Source organism: Choloepus didactylus, chromosome 5 (genome assembly GCF_015220235.1).
Source record: "Choloepus didactylus isolate mChoDid1 chromosome 5, mChoDid1.pri, whole genome shotgun sequence".
NCBI classification, from domain to species: domain Eukaryota; kingdom Metazoa; phylum Chordata; class Mammalia; order Pilosa; family Megalonychidae; genus Choloepus; species Choloepus didactylus.
In genome coordinates this window covers 154,682,258-154,701,971 of record NC_051311.1, presented here as the reverse complement: position 1 = coordinate 154,701,971, position 19,714 = coordinate 154,682,258, and the positions used below count along the sequence as shown (strand labels likewise).

The 19,714-nt window shown below is 37.4% G+C and overlaps 1 pseudogene; it reads left to right on the top strand.

Moving 5' to 3' along the window:
- The first annotated feature begins 11,097 nt into the window (after positions 1–11,097).
- Positions 11,098–13,294, top strand: LOC119535479 (annotated as a pseudogene).
- Positions 13,295–19,714: the final 6,420 nt, after the last annotated feature.

Genomic DNA, 19,714 nt, shown 5'->3' with positions numbered 1-19,714 from the left:
TTGTGGATAACCTTGTTGAATTTTTTTTTCCAGTTTTGTTCCATCAATTAAATATAGGGATGACTCCCAGTGCCCCTTCTAGAGTTGTAGTTTACAAATGAGCCTCCCCGACATCTAGGTATGACTATGTCCATCCATAATAGATCTTGTCTGTCAGGAGAATGGGTAATAACTCTTGGGGAAGGGTAAGTTGAATGTCCAGACTTGGTATTCCTCAGTGTCAGGAGCCAAGTCCATGAATGTTTCCCCCTACATGGACTGAACAGATGGTTGTCCTGTGGCTCCAAACTCTCCCTCCCAGAAACCTCAGCTTCTACCTGAGTAGAGTCAGGTTTTTAGAACAAGAGTATTTTGCCAAGAACGACCCTGCCCTTATCCAAAATAATAGAATGGGCACTTCTTTCTTGAGTCTCAAGGCATGCCTCAGGAGCATTTCCCATTTGGAGCTGGACACTGTCCCCTTCATGGGCACGCAGACCCCTGGCTACCTATGACATCATGCTCTCGGTCAGTGGTTTTCAAATTGTGGTCCCCTGTCCAGCAGCATCAACGTCACCTGGGCACTTGGCCCCATCCCATTCCTACTAAATCCAAAAACCTGTGGGTATTTAATAAGCCCTCCAAGTGATTCTGATGCACACTAAATTTGGGAACCACTGTGTGAGAGCAGTGGTTCTCAAAGCCTCAGGAGTTTGCTAAAAATTCGGATTCACAAACCCCACCCTAACCTACTGAATCAGAATCTCTAGGGCATGAAATCCAGGAAACTGGGGTTGTAACAAGTCCTCCAGGTATTCTTATGTCCTTTAAAGTATAGAATCATTGCTCTAGGTCACTGAGCCCCTGGTGGCAACTGTCTCTGTGTCCTATGCCTTATCTCTGGTCTACCTAATGCAGACAAATAAAAATGGTTACCCATTTTTATATCATTTTATATCAACCAAAGGTAGTAGGTCTGTTTGTGACCACCCACTACAGTATATTATATATAGTGCCCATTCTGCCTGAGCCCCAGAACTATCTGGAAGATGATTAAAACTGTTTATGCTCTACCTAGACACTTGAATATCCCAACAGACTACCCAGTTAGTACCCACACATCCAATACTGAAGCTGCAACTCTGTACTCTCATCTAAAAGAAAAGTAAATTCACTGAAAACTTCCAGAGGTTTTTAGGTCACCATATAGGCAGAGTATTTTATTTTGAAGTTTGGTTTCTTCACCAGCACAATTTCAGTGTAAATAGCCCCAGTAATTCCTTGCTGCAATTGAGCTGGGTTCCATTTCTTGCTGTATTTCCCTTGGTAAAAGTCTCTATAACATAACACACATTCAGAATTCTGTACTACTGTTGTCTAAAAAAAATTGATATGAGTCCCAGCTCTTCTCCATGTTATCAAACTGTACTTGGCTCTAGGAGCATCGGAAGACCTAGGAGCACTGGCTTTCTCCAGGCACTGGATAACTCTACTGTGGTGTTTCCCAGCTGGGTTTCTGTCCTATAACACTAAACATTTCAGAAACATCTTCTAGCCAAATCTAAAAACTCTTCTCTCCAGTCTTAGGCACCACATGGGCTGAGACAACAGCAAGAAAGGGACTTTTAACCAATCCAGGTTTATATATCTTGATCCTTATTTCTGTTTGCAGAGAAGAGATTACTTTTAAGAAATCAGTTGAGGCTGATTTATACACCAATATCCAGCCCTGCATCCTGTTCCTTCTCAGTATTTCAATATTTTTCCCTAGCAGAATGATAAAGAGAGCTTAGAGGCACTGAGCATGTTTATATTTTTTTCTATAACACAAAAGAATGCTTTCCAAAGAGTAGTTTATTCCCTTGCAACAAATCTCATTCTGATTTTGGATGAACCTTGTGTTAAAAACAAGTTCTGTCTGAAATCTGCCTACTTTTTAGGACATGACATGGAGCTGCACAAAGAATTATACCTTTAGCTGACATGTCCAGTAGTTAAAAGAAAAATAGTCTACTCCTTCCTTGAAAATCAGGTTTTAACCACTTCCAATCAGTAAGATACATTATTTTGCCAATCTGTGACTCACTCTGCCTCTGGAAATTAGCTAATCATAATCATTCATATTTTCAAGTTGGAAAGTTTTAATTGGACTACACAATGAGGGAGCTATCTTAAAAATAACCAAGGAGAAATATGACTATTTAATGAAATGTAGATTCTGGAAATATGTGCTGCCTAATACCCTTTGTGACTGTTGAGATTTGCTCCTTTGTGGGAAATAGCAAACTGAGAAGCATATTTATTGCTCAATATGCACATTTCTAAGTATTTTTATTATTCTAACTATATCCTGCTCATTTATTGTTTCTTGCATAATGCTAATTTCCTCTTTTGCAGATGGTATATTATGATTATATTTATCTAAATATAGATGGAACTTCCTAAGAAGAAGACTAAATAAGTGCAAAGAATAATTCAGTGTTCCTTAGTACAACATTGTGAGCAGCATATTTCTTTTGGGTAAATAAATGTTTACGTCAAAAACTTCCCTGCATATGGGAGGAATAAAAATACCCTTTTTTGACTGACTCTACCACACAATAATCCCAAAACAATTTGAAAATGAAATGCATGTTAAAGTAAATTTAGCACTATACCTCACACATTGTAAGTACTCAATGAACACTTGAATGAACAAATGAATGAATCAATTAAAATGCTTAATCGACAGCTCCCTTTTTGGCATTTAAAATGGGTGGTTCAGCAAAATTAAGACACTAATTTCATTTGACTTTTTCCCACCCTCATTTGAGACTTCCTTTCTGATTCACTGGTTTTTAGCTAATTATCACTGCTGGTAAATCAGGTATAAGTCCAAGTCAAAGCAAAGACTCTTGGTAAAGGGGATTGAAACTGTTTAAAGGTGTCATAAAATGTGTTCTTGGCTACCACTCTACTCCGGTTCTGAGTCATTAGATTACTGAACTCTTCATGTTGGGGATCCAGGAAGGCAGGTCATGAAAAAAATGTATTTGTGAGTAAGATTATGCTCCCACAAAAGCAAGCATTTTATTTTATCTCCTTTGCTCTCCTTTGCTTTAATATGGGAATCAATTATCAACTCATTAAAATCAAGGGCTTTTTTACCATTAGTATTACCCAGAACTTGAATATGTTTTGGAGAGCAATTAAAGAAATGACTATTAAAGGATGTAGGGAAGAGGATAAAATAGTCATGAGTGGGGAAGATAGATAAATCACTTCAATCACTAAGATACCTTTAATCCAGGAATAGATTTAGTTACGCACACACACAAAAAATGATCAGAATCTCTTTTTTGGCCTCTAGTGAAAAACCTAATTAGGAATCATATGCACTCTATCTCAATTACATATTTTTTAAACATATTCATTGGATTGAGGATAAATGGTCATAAATAATTAACAAACAAGTAATATTTTTAAACTCATACATATATATGTACTAACGTATACATACGTGCATATACTGGCAAAGAAAATACTGAATTGAAGTGATTTTTCAGATGATTTATAATAAAAGTGACTTCGTATCCCCTGCTTAAAAGTATGAAATGATTTCCTATCACCTACAAAATAAAGTACAAATCCCTCTAGGTTATACCTTTCAAGCAAACTGTAATAGTTTTGTCTGTCAGAATAAGACTTTATTTGAGGTATATTGATTAAATATTGCTTTCTGACTCTTTTATCTTTCATATCCCCCCAAACATTTTTGGAATGCCTTTATTTGGGTACCTTAAGGGGTTGATTTTTTTTTCATTCTTTCTTATACCAACATTGAATAGAAAGAGAATTGCAGCTTCAGAAACTTCCAATCCAACTTTCTTCAGACCATCACCACACAATTGATTGTGATTAGGTCAGTTTCATGCATTGAGTACAATGATTCCTGTGTAACCTGACTGGGCTGCATCTTCCTCCATTAATCATGATTAGGTTAAACATCCTTGATTGGCTCTTGCTTTTGTAAAATTAAGCTTTATTCACCTTGATGGACTCGTGTCCCTCCCTAAATGTCCTCAATATCAAATGAATAACTTTCCTAAAAATAAATCACCTATTGCTTGTTTTATTTTTTCATTGTTTTTGGTACAAAGACAATGTGTGCTTATTGTAGACAGTGTTTTCAATTTAAAAATGCATAGAGGAGAAAATAAAACTCAATGCATCCCTACCAAGCGATAATCATTCTACTATTTAGGCATAATATTTGCTGCATTTCCTTCCAGGGTTCATTTCTAGTCGGGATATCGGTATATCCTGTTATTGGCATTATTCTTTCATTAGAAGCATTTCCCATGTCACTACATATTCCCCCTGCTCTATAACAAGCTCTGCACAAAATGAAAAAAGATACTATTTATTTTATAATTCAATCATCAAATTAATGAGTATTTATGGAGCACCTACTATATGCCAAGCATTGTTTTAGTCTCTTGGCTTATAGCTGAAAAGAAAAGGTCATACTTTCATGGAGCATACAGCCTGAGAATTTGGGAGGAAGAGTCAAAAACCACATGAATACTTGAATATATAATATGGCAGGTAGGCTGATAAGTGCTACAGAGAGGATACAGCTGTGTAGGAGAGCATTAGCAATGTTATCTCTGTGTAACAGAACTATAAGGGATTGCATCTTTCCCCTGCTTACATGTTCGTCAAGAGTAAGCTTCAACCCACCAGCTTTTCTGGCATTCTGGGCTGCTCACACGCATCAGGACTTCATTGCAGTAATATAACCATTTCCTTTCTGGTGTAAGCCTCAGTTTACAGGTATACTTTGCCCCCATAAAATGGGGAATTGTTATAGCATTGTTCTCCTTAGAAACAGTTTACATTAGTTGCTGGAAATGTTCTGTTTTTTGTTCCTGTTTTTCCCCACTTGAATGGTGGTTACATGTGTTTGTTCACCTTGATAATGCGGTGAGCCTTATGCATGGATACAGATGCCTCTTGGGAACTGGGGTTTCATGAGACAACCTTGTTGGAAATTCTTTGGGCACTTGAATGCAGCCAGTGTTCCAGTCTATTTTCTCTGCCAAGGGGAAAATCAAAGCAAGCACTGTGGATGTGCTGGTTATTCAAACAAAAATGATGTAATAGCTGCAGGCTTAAAAGAATAGGGATTCTCCTGCACCACACCCCACTCCTGCCCCCAAGTCAGGGCTTTTCTCCTGGATGTAGCAGCACTGGCTGAACTGGTAGTTGTTCCTCTGGATGAGTCCTCTCAACTGGTAGTTCTCCCTCTAGTAGCGGTGCCGTCTAAGCTCATTTGGAAAAGGATGAAGAGGAAAATGTAGACACCTGGTATTTTCTGAATCAGAAGCAGTGATAGAGTACCTCATTGTTTGTTCCCAGGACAGCCCCAAATTACAGCTCCAGTTTTGATCACTAAGGTGAATGTAATTAATCCCTTCTCAGCTAAGCATCTACATTTACTTTCCAATTACAGTCACCACTTTCTTGCAAGCAATTTCTCTTCTCCTTTGTCTCCCAATGATGTGAAAGCTGAGGAATAAGCTGAAAAGCTCTATGAAGTTAGGGATCATTGATTCTTGGTTATATCCTAACTGGCTAGAATAGAGGCTAGTTCATAGTAGGTGTTAGCCACATGTTTGTGGAAAAAATGGCGATCACTGTTTTTGGCATAGAGCAATCCATTACCCTAATGTAATAACAAAAGCAGTTCATCTACGAATTCTGAGAGAAGTTTTGGCTTTATCTTATGTATTTTGAAATATTATTGTTGCCAATGCTGTCTTATTTCCATTTTCAGTTACATGAGTAAAATATTCATTATAGAAAAATATGGAAGGATACTATTTTAATTGTGTTAATCATTGTGATTCATTTTCCCCCACCCTTGCTACATTTGTTACCCTGAGACTCTCTCAGATCAGGGCAGTTAGATCACCAGGCTGCACTATTGCCTACAGGGAGGATTTTTTTTAAGATCAGAGTATAAAGAATAAACTATTTAAATTCTTGGCTTTTGCATTTAAATTTTGAGGTCCTGTCAAAGACCAATATTTGGATGAATATATGGTGTATCATAAAATAAGAAGGATTCCACTGGCCAGCAGAAAGAAGAGTCCCAAGAGGAAGCAAGATAACTAGGCACTGGTAGTGTTTCCACAAGAAAAGAGTTTTGTACCCTCCCTCCAACAGTCCCTTATCCGTGGACTAGGGATTGAGAGAAATTCCAGATAATTCTCTGAAATTCATAACTACCGCAAATATTTCATGTTTATCTTTTCATGCTTAATTTTCTATGCACACACATGCAAGTTTTGTTGGTTTAACCAGCATGTGTTTCCAAAACATGTGTTTTATAATTTGTTTTTGTTTTTAAATATAAATCGAATCAACAAAACACCAGGCACATCTTTCAGTTAATAAATATGCTGCTTTATAAAGTCCTAACTTTATTCACTAATAGAAACAGGATTGGAATAACAAGGTTAAAAGATGTGAACATCCCCAAATGCTCCTTCATAAAATCAGTACCAATTTAAACTCTCACCAGCAGCTTAGAAGCATGTCCCCTTCGCACCCATGTCACCCACCGATATTGGATATGACTTATTTCTATCAATGTCTAGTTGAAAAAAGTAGAATCTGATTTGACTTCTAGTTGCATTTCTCAGATTATGTGTGATTGAATATTTTTTGCGTCCATTAGTTAGCTAGACCTTTTTCATACTTTGAAATCGATTGCCATTGGCGTATTACTCCATATTGTATTGGTCTTCTCAGTGATTTTTTAAAAAGCTTAACCATTAGGGATATTAACCCAGTTTTTTCAATTTACGTCGAAATTATTTCTATAGACTATGGGTATCTTCTAACTTTATTTATAGTATATTACCATATTTTTAAATGTATGTATTCATATCTATCTTTTTTAATGTATGATTTTGCCTTTGCTGTCATGCCTAAAGATCCTTGCCTAGCCAATGGTAATGCACAAGCTCACTTATAAACACTTCCATTCTTATAACAAAATTTTGTTAGTTCTTATGTATAAGATTTGAGAATCTAATTTTTTTCTTTTACAGTTGTTTATTAAGTTATCACAACACTCATTTAGAATGCTATCCTGTTTTCACCCAATTTTATTTGTGCCTGAAATTATCTCTGAAGGTTCTATGCTGTTAAATTAATTTTTATGTTTATTCCTGCTCAAATAACACATTATTTTAATTATTTCAGCTTCATTGTACATTTTAGTATCTGGTTAAACTATAACACTCCCATATGGTTTTTCAAAATGCTTTTTTCCCTCTTTTGTGTTTATTCATCTGGATAAACTTTAGAATACTTTTTCTGAATTACAAAATCTATTCTATAATTTTTGAGTTTTTTAAATAAGTATACTTGAGAAAATTTCTTAAAATATCTTCTTATATGAGCGGAGACTGTATTGCTCCTTTTAGTCGCATCTAATATATCTCTTAGCAAAATCCTGTCATTTTATATTTCCTTATTTCCTTGTTGCTATAACATTTTTTTCAACAAACATTAACTACCTACTGTATGCCAGGCACTTGGCTAGTAATTAGGGAACAGCTATGAGCTTTGAACAAGAAAGACTTGGCTTTTGACTTTGTAAAGTTTACAGGTTACTGAGCCATACAGACACTAAACACTGTGTTAGGAAAAAGTGGCATGGGTGTTATTGTCAGCCCAAGAGAAGATTCCATGAGAACAAATAGCAGGAGGGCCTAAGCTAACATGAGAGGGGCTAAAAGAAGCCTCAATGGGTCACATTGAAGATGGACTCTGGAGGATAAACAGGAGTTGATCAGGCTTGGAGAAATATTTATAGGAGGGAAGAGGGGATGTGTGCTGGAGGGAGGAGGCCTAGGAAGGGTCATATGGTGACAGACCCAGGGGCATGTAAGGAAGTAAGTGGCTGGAGGGTCCTTTGCAACAGGAAGGGCGTGAGACAGGACTGTGGATGTAGATGGGGCCAGAGGTTAGAGAGCTGCTTTTATTGTGCTATGTCGAGGAGGTCAGAGTTGATTTTAAGGGCAATTAGGGGACTCATAGGATCTCTATTTCAGTAGAGATCATATGATTACATCACTATATCACATGTGATTACAAATTATTGCACATGATTACATATGATTACATGCTCATATTTGCATTTTTTAAATTTTTTCCCTAGTTATAGTGTTGCTAATTAATTGGAATGGAGTAGGAATAGACAAGAGATCATTTAAAGGGCTGTTAAAAAGATTCATACAAGAGATAAGGTTGATGTGGACTAAAAGAGAGCCAATGGGGATGGGAAGAAGAAGCAAAGTCAAAGGATGAGGATATAGGAGTAAACACTGATGTTTTTCTTCTCAACATAATAAAATAGGTAAAAAAAAAAAAAGTAGCTGCAGTGAAGGCTGCCTGCTCGCCAGTATAGAATTAGCTTGAGAGGCCTAGATTTACACTTTGTCATAAAGGACTTTGGAATCATTTGTAGATGGAGTACCCTCTCACCTAGTAGGTTTCTTTAATTGTGGGGACTAGAAAATGTGATAACAGATATTCTGGCTTTAAACATATGGGATCACCCACCCCCATCGAATTAAGGAGGCAAATGAATAATAATCTTAGCAGGTCACATGGGGTAATTTCTTAATAGTTATGGAGTCAGAAAATTATACACATGTTTAGCCTACATGTTCTGTCTCTATTTGCATGGAAATATAAAACAAAAAATTAAGTTGGCCTAAGTAAGAAATAAAAACCTTGAATGGGCCAATAGCTACCAAATACATGTTTTAAAGTTTATAAAATTTCTATGGCTTTGTTGCTACATACAATTTAACCCAACAGAGATATCTCACAAAAAGAAACATCATTCGTTAGCATAGATGCAGAAATCCTAAATAAAATACTAGTAAATAGTCTACATTATTATGGTAAAAAAATTGCAATGACCAAAGAATGTTTTAAGAATGGATTAGCATTAAGAAATTTGTTGTAATAATATATATGATCCACTATGTAGACACAGGCAAGGTGTTGCAATAAAATTCAAACATCACAGGCAGAATGGTATATCCTTGTGATGGCAGGCACTAACACATAACATTTAATTCAAAGGTGTAATGTAGCATAATGAAACCTACAAAGTCAACATTACAGACACACATTTCTCAAAAGACTTTATCCATTTCCCTTCTCACCTTCATTCTCTGTAGCCAGTCCCATGCAATCGGAAGAGCCCTTTCATGATTTATGACCAGTTTTCACACTGTCAGTCTTCCTTTGCAAGACCACTTTTCCTGGACAGGCAAGTTAGTGGAGAATAGGACACTCAGAAACTGCACACTCAGCACCTGGGCATCTGCCTCCTCTCAGTCACTGCTGTCATTTGGAGGCTGCTCCAAGGCCTGACCATAGAGGATCTGGCATTTGTCAGTGACAGATGAGTGGGCCCCGGGCGATTGCCCATCAAGCAGTGAATGAACACAGTGGGGGTCAGAACTCTGACTGACAAAACAAGTGCATATAGCATCATGCTCACTCAAATCACATGTTCTGTTTCACGGTCGTGAAATGAGTAACATCTCTAAGATCAGGAAGAGTCCATGCATGTACCACTGCCTCCGGATGCATCCTCATCAAGTCCACAGTTATGGGTTGAATTGTGTTCCCCAAAATGGACATGGTCCTGTGAATGTGACCTTATTTGGAAAGAAGGTCTCTAAAGATGTTATTAGTTAAGATGAGTCTACGTGGATTAGGGTGGGCCTAATGCAGTATGACTGGTGTCTTCACAAGGAGAGGAAATTTGGCACAAAGAAACAGAGAAAGGCAGTGGTAGAGACTGAGTTATGCCACAAGCTGAAGGATGTCATGGATGGCTGGCAAGACACTACCAGGACTCCACAGGCTTCAGAGGAAGCCAGGCTCTGCCAACAGCTTGATTTCAGACATTAATCCCCCAAAACCTTAAAACAATACATTTCTGTTGTTTAAAGCACCGAGGTTTTGGCAGTTTGGTATGCAGCTCTAGTAAACAAAGACATCCACCAACAATTAGTTGCCCTCCACTTGCTTAAATGCATGGAAGCCTTTCAAAAGACATTGAAAAATTCCTTCAGTTCAATTTTGTATTAAGATTAGATCCTACTTTGAAATATGAAGCAGCTGAAGTAACTAATTTGCAATGCTTCAGTGAAAAGTTTGCCAACCCTAATTAACTCCTCCAGTCTCACGGATATTTGCAGTTGGCCCAGAAATATGTCTATAAGAATTGTGAAGAGAAATTAAGCCCTATTAGTGTCACAGTTGGTAACAAAGAGGCAAGCAGAAAAATCAAACCTTTACCAAGAGTGAATGTTAACCAAGAGGCTGAAATAAAGGCTCTGTGCCCAGAATGTCACTGTCATTTTCAATTTATTATTGTGTGCTACATGTACATTTTATTCCTCTTTGATAGCACATTTTAATTTCTGAGTTATTCAAAATGCTTAAAACTAGAGATAACTTATAATAAGAATAAAAATGGGCCTTTAAAAATAATTTCCCAATCAAATATTTAAGTGACATGGAGTAGGGATTTGTTATTGTGCTTTCCTTCCAAAGGGTGGTATGAAATTTAAAAAGAGAAAGAGGAAAAAAAATAAAACGCCAAAAAATAAAATCCTCCTTCTGTCACAAATAATTTAATACTGCCCCCTAAATTTATTTGCCCCCAAAATTGATAAAGAGTCAATATTTTTTCCTCTACCAATGAATTTAAATTAATCATGCTTGTCTTAATAGCACTGAGAGAGATACATTATTCTCCGGAAATAATTTCCCTCCTTATATTCTTAGAATCTCTCAAAATTCAATGTCTCTTCTTTTATAGCATTTTGTACTTAATGAAATTCCAATTTCTGGAAGCAAATAGTAATGTTATTTTCAATTCCCATTTAATGAATGTGTCCATACAAAATAACTGAAATGATAGAAAAGCCTAAGCAAAATTCGAATGCTGTCAGTGTGAGATCTGAAAGAAGACATTTTCCTTCATCTGGGGCAGACAAATGGCCATAACCTTTGGTGGGTGCTCCACTTGTCATGACCGGGAATCATCCGCAGGCTCAGTCCTTTTTGGAATACTCCCACTGTCTCGACACAAAGAAGCCCTCAAATCTTAAAGGTATTCGTTCCTCTTATCCAAGATATCTGTAAGTCATTTTTTTAAAAGATCATGGTGCTATCTTTTTCTTCCTGTGTTTAGTTTCTCCTATTCAGTGTTTAGTTTTCTCCATGTATGGGTTTTGCTTGATTTTAGAGTCCAAAATGATTGGAAAGAGACAGATCTCACTTAGACTGTGAAAGTTGGTCCCTAATATTTTACATACATTTAAGGGGAAACCAAAATAGTATTTCTTGGCTCCCTTTTATAAAATAGGACTTTAATATGTTTACTTCCCACCCACACACCTCACCATTGTTTTGGTCTACAATAATGTAATATTCTCTCCACATCCTCTGTTTTAAAAATATGTTTCATTGAAGGATTATACTTCTCTGAGACCACAAATCACTGCTCTTGTTTTTTCTGCTGTGGTCTTTCTTTCCATTGATTCTATGTTGAATTGGTCCAAACAAGATGGCAGCCCACCCCATCACAAGTGCCAACTTTCACCCTTTCAGATTTCCACCAAACTGGCTATAATGTACAGAAGTAGTAGAAATAGACTCATCACTGTCAACTAAGTTTTTAATATTGCCTGTCAATATTTTGTTCATGCTGTGGGTGCATGTGGGCTGCCATGTGGTCCTTTCTCAAAACTTGTGGAAAAGCAAAATGTGAAAAGAGTAAACCCACCCACAACAGACAGCGTTAGTCATCTTTGGGAGTACATCAAGATTCTGTCAGTGTTTGGAAACACTCAAACCCTAATAACTGCAACCCAGATCTAATCTCAGAAAACTTGGGCTGGAATCTGTCATGTAATAAGTACAAATCCAATCAGTTATAGTGACATATGTTGGGATAAAGACATTGTGTACCTCAAAGTGGTAACCATACTGGCACAAGGAGTCCAGAAACCCAGCATCACTGTTCCCTGTGACTCCAAATATGGTCCCAGCTGGGGAGAGGATGTCTTCACAGAGGCCAGAGCATATGGGTCCTTGGGTCAGTTGTCTTCCTTATATATCATACATATGCAACCTTTTCTCCAGATTCCACACCCACAGGCAAATGTTCCACCAAAACTCAGCTTCCATTTAGTTAACTTGCTTAACAAATGCCTTCATCTGTCCACTCAGACTTTCAGTTCTGCTGACAACAGATGTACCTCTCATCATAAATTCACAAGTTGCCATTTTAAGTTCCAGGCTAAACCTCTACCTAATCATGGAGTTCCTGCCTGGAGGGGACATGAAGACCCTATTGAAAAAAGACACTCTGACAGAAGAGGAGGCTCGGTTTTATACAGCAGAAACAATATTAGCCATAGACTCCATTCACCAACTTGGGTTCATCCACAGAGACATCAAACCAGGTGACCTTCTCCTGGACAACAAGGGCCATGTGAAACTTTCTGACTTTGGCCTTTGCATGAGACTCAAGAAAGCATGTAGAAGAGAATTTACAGGAATCTGAACCACAGCCTCCCCAATAATTTCACTTTCCAAAACATGAATTCCAAAAGGAAAGCAGAAACCTGGAAAAGAAATAGATGCCAGCTAGCCTTCTCTGCAGTGGGCACTCCTGAGATGTTCATACAGACCTGGTACAAGCTTTGTGACTGGTGGTCACTTGGGGTGATCCTGTACAAGATGCTACTCGGCTACCCAACTTTCTGTTCTGAGACCCCTCAAGAAACATGTAAGAAGGTGATGAATTAGAAAGAAACTTTGACTTTTTCTCCAGAAGTTCCCATCTCTGAGAAAGCCAAGGATCTAATTTTGAGATTCTGTTGTGAATGAGAACATAGAATTGGAGCCCCTGGTGTTGAGGAAATCAAAAGTAATTCTTTTTTTTAAAGGCATCGAATGGGAACATATCAGAGACACACCTGGTGCAATTTCTATTGAAATCAAAAGCATTGATGATACCTCAAACTTCGATGAGTTTCCAGAATCTGATATTCTTAAGACAACAAGTAATCACCCTGAGACTGACTATAAGAACAAAGATTGGGTCTTCATCAATTATACCTACAAGCACTTTGAGGGCTTAAGGGGGACAATACCTTCCTACAGGAAGAAAGCAAAATTGTACTCTTGTCTTGGAACCCTAAACGAGCAGAGTCCTTAATACAACATCACATAAACTCTTTCTAAAGAGCTTCCAAGAAGTTTATGGAACCCACAGTATGTCATATAAAGTCTCCTGAAATGTGATAGTAAATAGATTCTTTTCCATGATGCATCTGAAAACTTATAGAACAAAGACAACTGTTTCTACTACATCAGCCATAAACAGCTTCTTTAGAAGGCACATAAGCTAATTTGATAGGTATTTTAAAAAACTTGAGTTTTCCTAAGTTCATCAGAATGAAGGGGGAAAAAAACAGCCATCATCCAACATTATTGAGACTGTAACGTACACTCCTCAAATATCAGCCAATTTCTGTGATTCTGTGACATGTTACCTGCCAAGCCCACTAAGTGTTTCTTTTTAGTTTACAGCTAAAATTGCCATAGTACTAAGGAAATAAAGCAACAAAGAAAGCCTCAGCAGCCTGCATTCTGGCTGAAGGAATTGATCCACCCTCCTCTGAGGAGGGGGTGACACTAGTTCTCCCTATACCTCGGTGTCTAGCGAGTGACTCTTTATAGCCTCCATTCATGGTGCACTTTATTTATGGTACTACGATAAAGATCCTCAATCCATTCATTTATTTCCCTCCTACCCCCTTTAAAATACTCATGATGCTTTTCTGAGTGTAGATGGGATACCATCTTGATCCACTGTTGCTCTAGAAGGCCCAGAAAGCTATTGGGCATTGCCATGGAATCCTGGCTGCTGTGGAAAGCCCTAACTTTCTCTTCATGGCTGTGTCAAAAAACCCCGAAGGCAGATGTTGCCACAAACCATCAATACTTGCAAGTGCTACCAACAGGAACTCAGTTTATTCCTGAGAACACATCTAGGAAAGCCCAGTCAGAGGCAGGAGGCCTGGAACACTCTCGGCCAAGGTGCTACTCCTGCTCCTGCAAGATCTCCAAAAGCTCCTTGGAAGTGGCGAAGGAACCATCCAATAGAGAGTACAGAGCCAGCCTTGGGAAGTTCACTCCTCAATCCTTTGTTCAACTGTGTCTTATCTTCTCTTTTGGTATTTCTATTCTCCAAGTTTAAGTAACCATTTTGCCTTGGAAGCAAGATTGAAATTTTTTTCCTTTGCAGATGCCTTGCTGGGGGAGACTCCTTCCCCACTCTAAAGGGTCACCTGCAGCTTGGGCCCACGGAGCCTCTCTGTTGTGGCATTCTCTCATGAGAGACCCTCTGAATTTTAGCACAAAGTGCCTTCCCTTTCAAGCTGCCACCTATCAAGAAATTTGCTGCATCATAAAAATGCGGAGGCTCCATATTAATGCACTATTACTTTTTTAAAAGTTTTGATAACTCTTAAAGCATCATTTGCATCTGTGTGGTAACTTTGCCTGTTGCAGAGTCATGACCAAGCTACAACTGGGAGACTGCTTTCTGGCAGTCTTGAAGTTAAGATCACCTTTGAAAGGAAAGTATGCCCTAGCTTAGCCATCCAGAAAAGCAAAATGGATTATCAGAGTTACAGTAGTCTGTGAAACTGCTTTGGGTTTTAATGTCTTAAGGGAAGAAAAAAGAAGAATGTTTGGGAAGTCTCAACTCTGGATGAAGGTAATGTGTTTGCCCTTCAATCTTTCATTCATAGTGTTAATGAAAAGGAAGTAAATGGGATTCTTTTGTGTAAGTTTGTAGTCTTTTTGTATTACCAAATAGCTGGGGTCTTGGACACCATATGTATTGCAAGAGGGTGTGGTGAACCCAGGTAGAGAAAAGTGACAGGAGTGGTGGTGGATGGAGCCTGTGTGCTGAGGAGTGGCAGGGGTGATATATTTTAGGGGAAGATGTCTATGTTTTAACTGTTAAATTTCTAAATAAACTGTGTGAGAACAATAAAAGAAAAAAAAAGAAAGAAAGAAAGGAAAAAAAAATTTCCATGGCCTATAACTAGTTTTCTCTTGACTTGTTGACAAAAACAGGATCCTGAATCCAGGGGGTGAGGACTAGACTTGCCCTGTGTTGATCCCCTCTGAGACTATGACTTGAGACTACTTGAGAGTCAGCATCTTTGCTTTTCATCCCTTAGCTACTTCCTCTTTGCCACCAAATAGTGCCATTTGGACTGTAATGTGTATCTGAAACTAGAGGGAATATCTCTCATATATAGTGCTGGTAAGATTAGGGAAAACTTCAGAGAATAATGATACCATATGAAGTCTGAGCCAGGTCTTGCCAGAACCTGTTTACCAAGCTGTAACAACCAAACTAAACTATGCTTCTTCAGCAAACACCTTTATTTGAGAGAATTTATCATGTTTCCTTCTCTTGATCTTTGCCATGACTGCTGCCTCTCTAAATTCAAATTTTGGGCCATTTTCTTGTCACCTCTTTCAGGGGCTGCTAATCTAAATATTCTTTTTAAACAAATAAATAATGGCTCCACATAATACCAAAAATAAATTCACATTTCTTTAGCATCTTTTACAAACTCTTTGATAACCTTGACCCTGATGACTCCAAAATCATTCCTTCCATTACTTATGACATTTTTTCCTTTAACAAAATTGAGCTACCAAAATTCCCTGAGTATTAAGATGTTTCACAGGAATTTGCTGCTGCACACTCTCTTTCATCTGCATAAATATCTTCTCCTTTCTCCTTGTCCTCCTCCAGACAAATGCTTACTCAATGTCTAATATTCAGCTCACAGGTCAGCTCTTCTGTGCTCCCTTTAAAATACTACTTTCTTTGCACTTATTTCACTCCAGACTGTGAAATTCTTGGACAAAGATCTCACGTCGTATTCATTTTGGTTTACCCAAGCACTTGTTACAAGGCCAGGTTGAGAGCTAGATTCAGTAAATATTTGTGAAATTGAATTATAATACTCAAATCTGATATTTCTTATGCCCCCACTGCCTACCTTCTCCCAGGGGTGTGACACCAAAAGCTTTCACAGACTGTTTTTGCACAAATAGTGGATGAAAGCCCTGCTTAGATAACTGATGTTTTGGTTTGGGGTATTAACAATTTCATTTAATAAGATGGCTTTACTTGTTTTAAATTGGGATATTGGGAGAGGGGTACCTGATAATACTTTTCACTCTTATTTCAGAAAACCCAAGGCTACAGTGTTTCCATGGAAGTATCATTTGATGAAAAGAATATTGACCAGTAAATTTGAAAGGTGGGTTCCAGTCTCTTTTCTGCCATGGTCTAGAGTTATATCTAGATATTGGTTAATTTTTCTGGGCTTTTTGACTTTGGAAAATGTTGTGGAGGGTGGAGTTGGTCATATTTCTGTTCCAGCTATTCAATTGTTTAATTCAATAAATATTTAATGTAAGAATACTACGTAGGGGGTCATTTTATGTTCAGATCCAAATTTCTTTTTTCTGACCTATTGGAAGTGTCATTATTGAATTAGTGGTCTTATATGCAAACTATCATTTCAGTTTTTTTTTTCAATCAAATCAGACCATCTTCCAATAATCTTGAATAGAATTGAAGTAGCTTGAAAGCAAAGCCTACTTAAAAAGTTTATAGAAAATTTTCTTTCCTAAAACTTTTGAGAAAACTTTTTAAACTTTAAATAGAAAAGAGTCAAAGAGAGAAGCTTCAAAATGGCCTTATCTCCTTAGCTACTGCAAAAATTATGGCAAACAGGACAGAGGCCTCCCTATTAAATTTATATCTTGGTGAAATATATATGATCATCAAATATAAATAATTTTCAATAAAAAGGGAGATTTAGCAATGTAGAGATTTTAGTTTCACTTAATTAAATTAGAACAGGGCTAACACAGCATATAGTTTCATAAATCCTAACCTAATTGGACTAGCTTGTAAGAAAGCAGAATTCTTTCCTTTCCTAGGTAAGTCTAAGCAACATTTTAAAAAAACAAAGCAAAATATTTCTTTTTTTTCTGAAGTAATAGTATCAAAAACATAGAGAAACCCCATAACTCTGTTCCCTAGGGAAACATTAAGTATCAAGATAATTTAAGCCAAAGTCTGCTTTTACATAGGGTTTACATGGAGGAACAAAAGAATCTAAGAGGTAACATCTGAAGAAAATAGATAAAAGACAATAATTTACATAGTGTAGATTTTTTAAAATGTAAGTGGACCTGAGTTTAAAAAATATTTAATATAAGATATATTACGTTAAGTAATTGTTTACATTGATTTATACTTGAAGATTTAAATAAAAACTTATCATGGAAACGGGCTTTCACAAACCAATTAACATGTATCATAAAATCACCAATAAGAAAAATATCTGTGTTACTTAGTAAACTCCTTCATAAGTCCAATATTTATTGATCATAGATTATGTCCTGGTTTTGTTTGATAGGAATTGTTCCAACACTTTTCTTCTGAAAGAGAACCTAAAAGCCAGATCTAGTGGTTTTCAAAAATAGCTCTCATCCTCAATCTGGGTAAGTGTGAGGGTGTTAATATATAATGAGGAGAAAATATTATTAATAAAGTTGAGTGTCATTTGGGTAGGTGTTCCCAGGAGAATGAGATCTGAGAACCACATCAGAATTGGCTGGGAGTGTGTTAAAATGTGCATTTTTATTAGGATTATATTAAATATACCCAATAAAATAAAGAAAATAGGTGTCTTTGTACTGTTAAGTATTAGCATGGAGTATCTTTTTAGTTATTCATATCTCTTTTATACCCATTAAAACTCTTAGACTTATATGTATGTATATAAACACATATACACAAATAATTAAGCTTCAATAATTTCTAATTATTCTTTTATTACTATTGAAAATTTTTTTTTCATATAACTTCTAGCCTCTTATTCAGGTCTAGAAAGTGCAGTTAATTGTTAAAATTATTCTTGCATCCAGAAACCTCTCCAGAATCTTTTATTAATTTTATCTATAGATCCTATTCTTTTCCTTCCAAAACTCATACCACGTATTCCTCTCTCTTGTTTTATAGATGAGTCTTTAGCTTCTAGTATAGTGTTAAGGGGCAAAAATAGCAGACATTGTTAGATTAAAGTAAAAGACTCTAAGCTTTCTCTATCCAGCATGATGTTTCCTGTAGGTTTTAGGTTTATGATCTTTCCCAACTGTGGTAGACAGATTTTTAAGAAGACCCGAAGATTCCCACCCCTTACTGTGCAAGCCCTGCCTGACCTCTTCCCCTTGAGTGTGGGCAAGACTTATGCACAGGACGGGATTTCATTCCAATAGTTAGATGATGTAATATGTCAAAGGGGAATGGATTTTGTAATTAAGGTCTCCAATCAGTTGACTGTGGATTAGTCATAAGGGAGATCATCTTGTGCCAGAGCAGCTCTGGCAAAATAAGACAATATGCCTTATTTTCTAGAGCTGCTATGACAAACACCACACAATGGGTTGACTTAAACAACAAGCATTTATTACTTCATGGTTCTGAAGGCCTAGAAGTCCAAAATGAAGATCTCATCAAGGCTATGCTTTCTCCCAGGGTTAGTATCGTTCTGGTGATGGCAGGCCTCCATCACATAGTGATCTCTTTCTCCTCTCTGGGCTTCTTCTAAGTTGGTGTTTCCACTGACTTTGGGCTTCTACTGACTGTGCTTAAATTTTCTCTTTTTATAAGGCCTCCAGTCATACAGATTAAGGCCCATGGTAATCAAATTTGGCTGCACTTAACTAACAACATTTTCAAAAGGTCCTGTTTACAAATGGGTTCATACCCACAGAAATGTGGATTAAGATTGCAACATGTTTTTTGTGGGGAACATGATTCTAGCCCCAACATCCTGGGTGGGTCTGACCCAATTATGTCAGCCCTGTAAAAAAGGGTCCAGGCCTTCGCTGAAGCTTCAAGGTGAGAGTGATTCTCCTGTGGACATTGAAGAGATAGCAGCCTCACTGTTACTTGTCTACGGAGGGAGCCCATGTGTGGGGATCTGAGGGTGCCCTCCACTAGCTGAGAGCAAACCTTGGCCATCAGCCAGCAAGAAAACAGGGACCTCTTTCCTGCAAAGAACGGAATTCTGCCAACAAACTAAATGAGTTTGGAAACAGATTCTGTGCCAGTCAAGCCTCTGGATGGAATGAAGTTTGGCCAACACTTTGATTCCAGCCTGATGAGACTTTGAGCAGAAGGCACATTTAAGCAATGCCCAGATCCCATGAATTCTAATTTTCTGTTATTATGCTGTCCTTACCTGGTTTGAAAATCTAAGTTAGACCAGCCATATAAAATGAATTGGGAAAATTTTCTCTTTTTCAATTTTACTGCTTTTATTTGTATAAGATAGAGATCACCTCATGTATCTAAGTGACAAAAAATAAAAAAGTACCCAAGGAACTGTGGGGAAAAGAGAGTAGCAGTAAGCTTTCTCCAGTCTCAATCCTGAACTTGGAGACCTGCCCACACCTTCCTAGGTAGCTGCCCCCACCCTCACCCAAGCACCTGATTAGGAATTGTCTTCTATAAATTCAGATA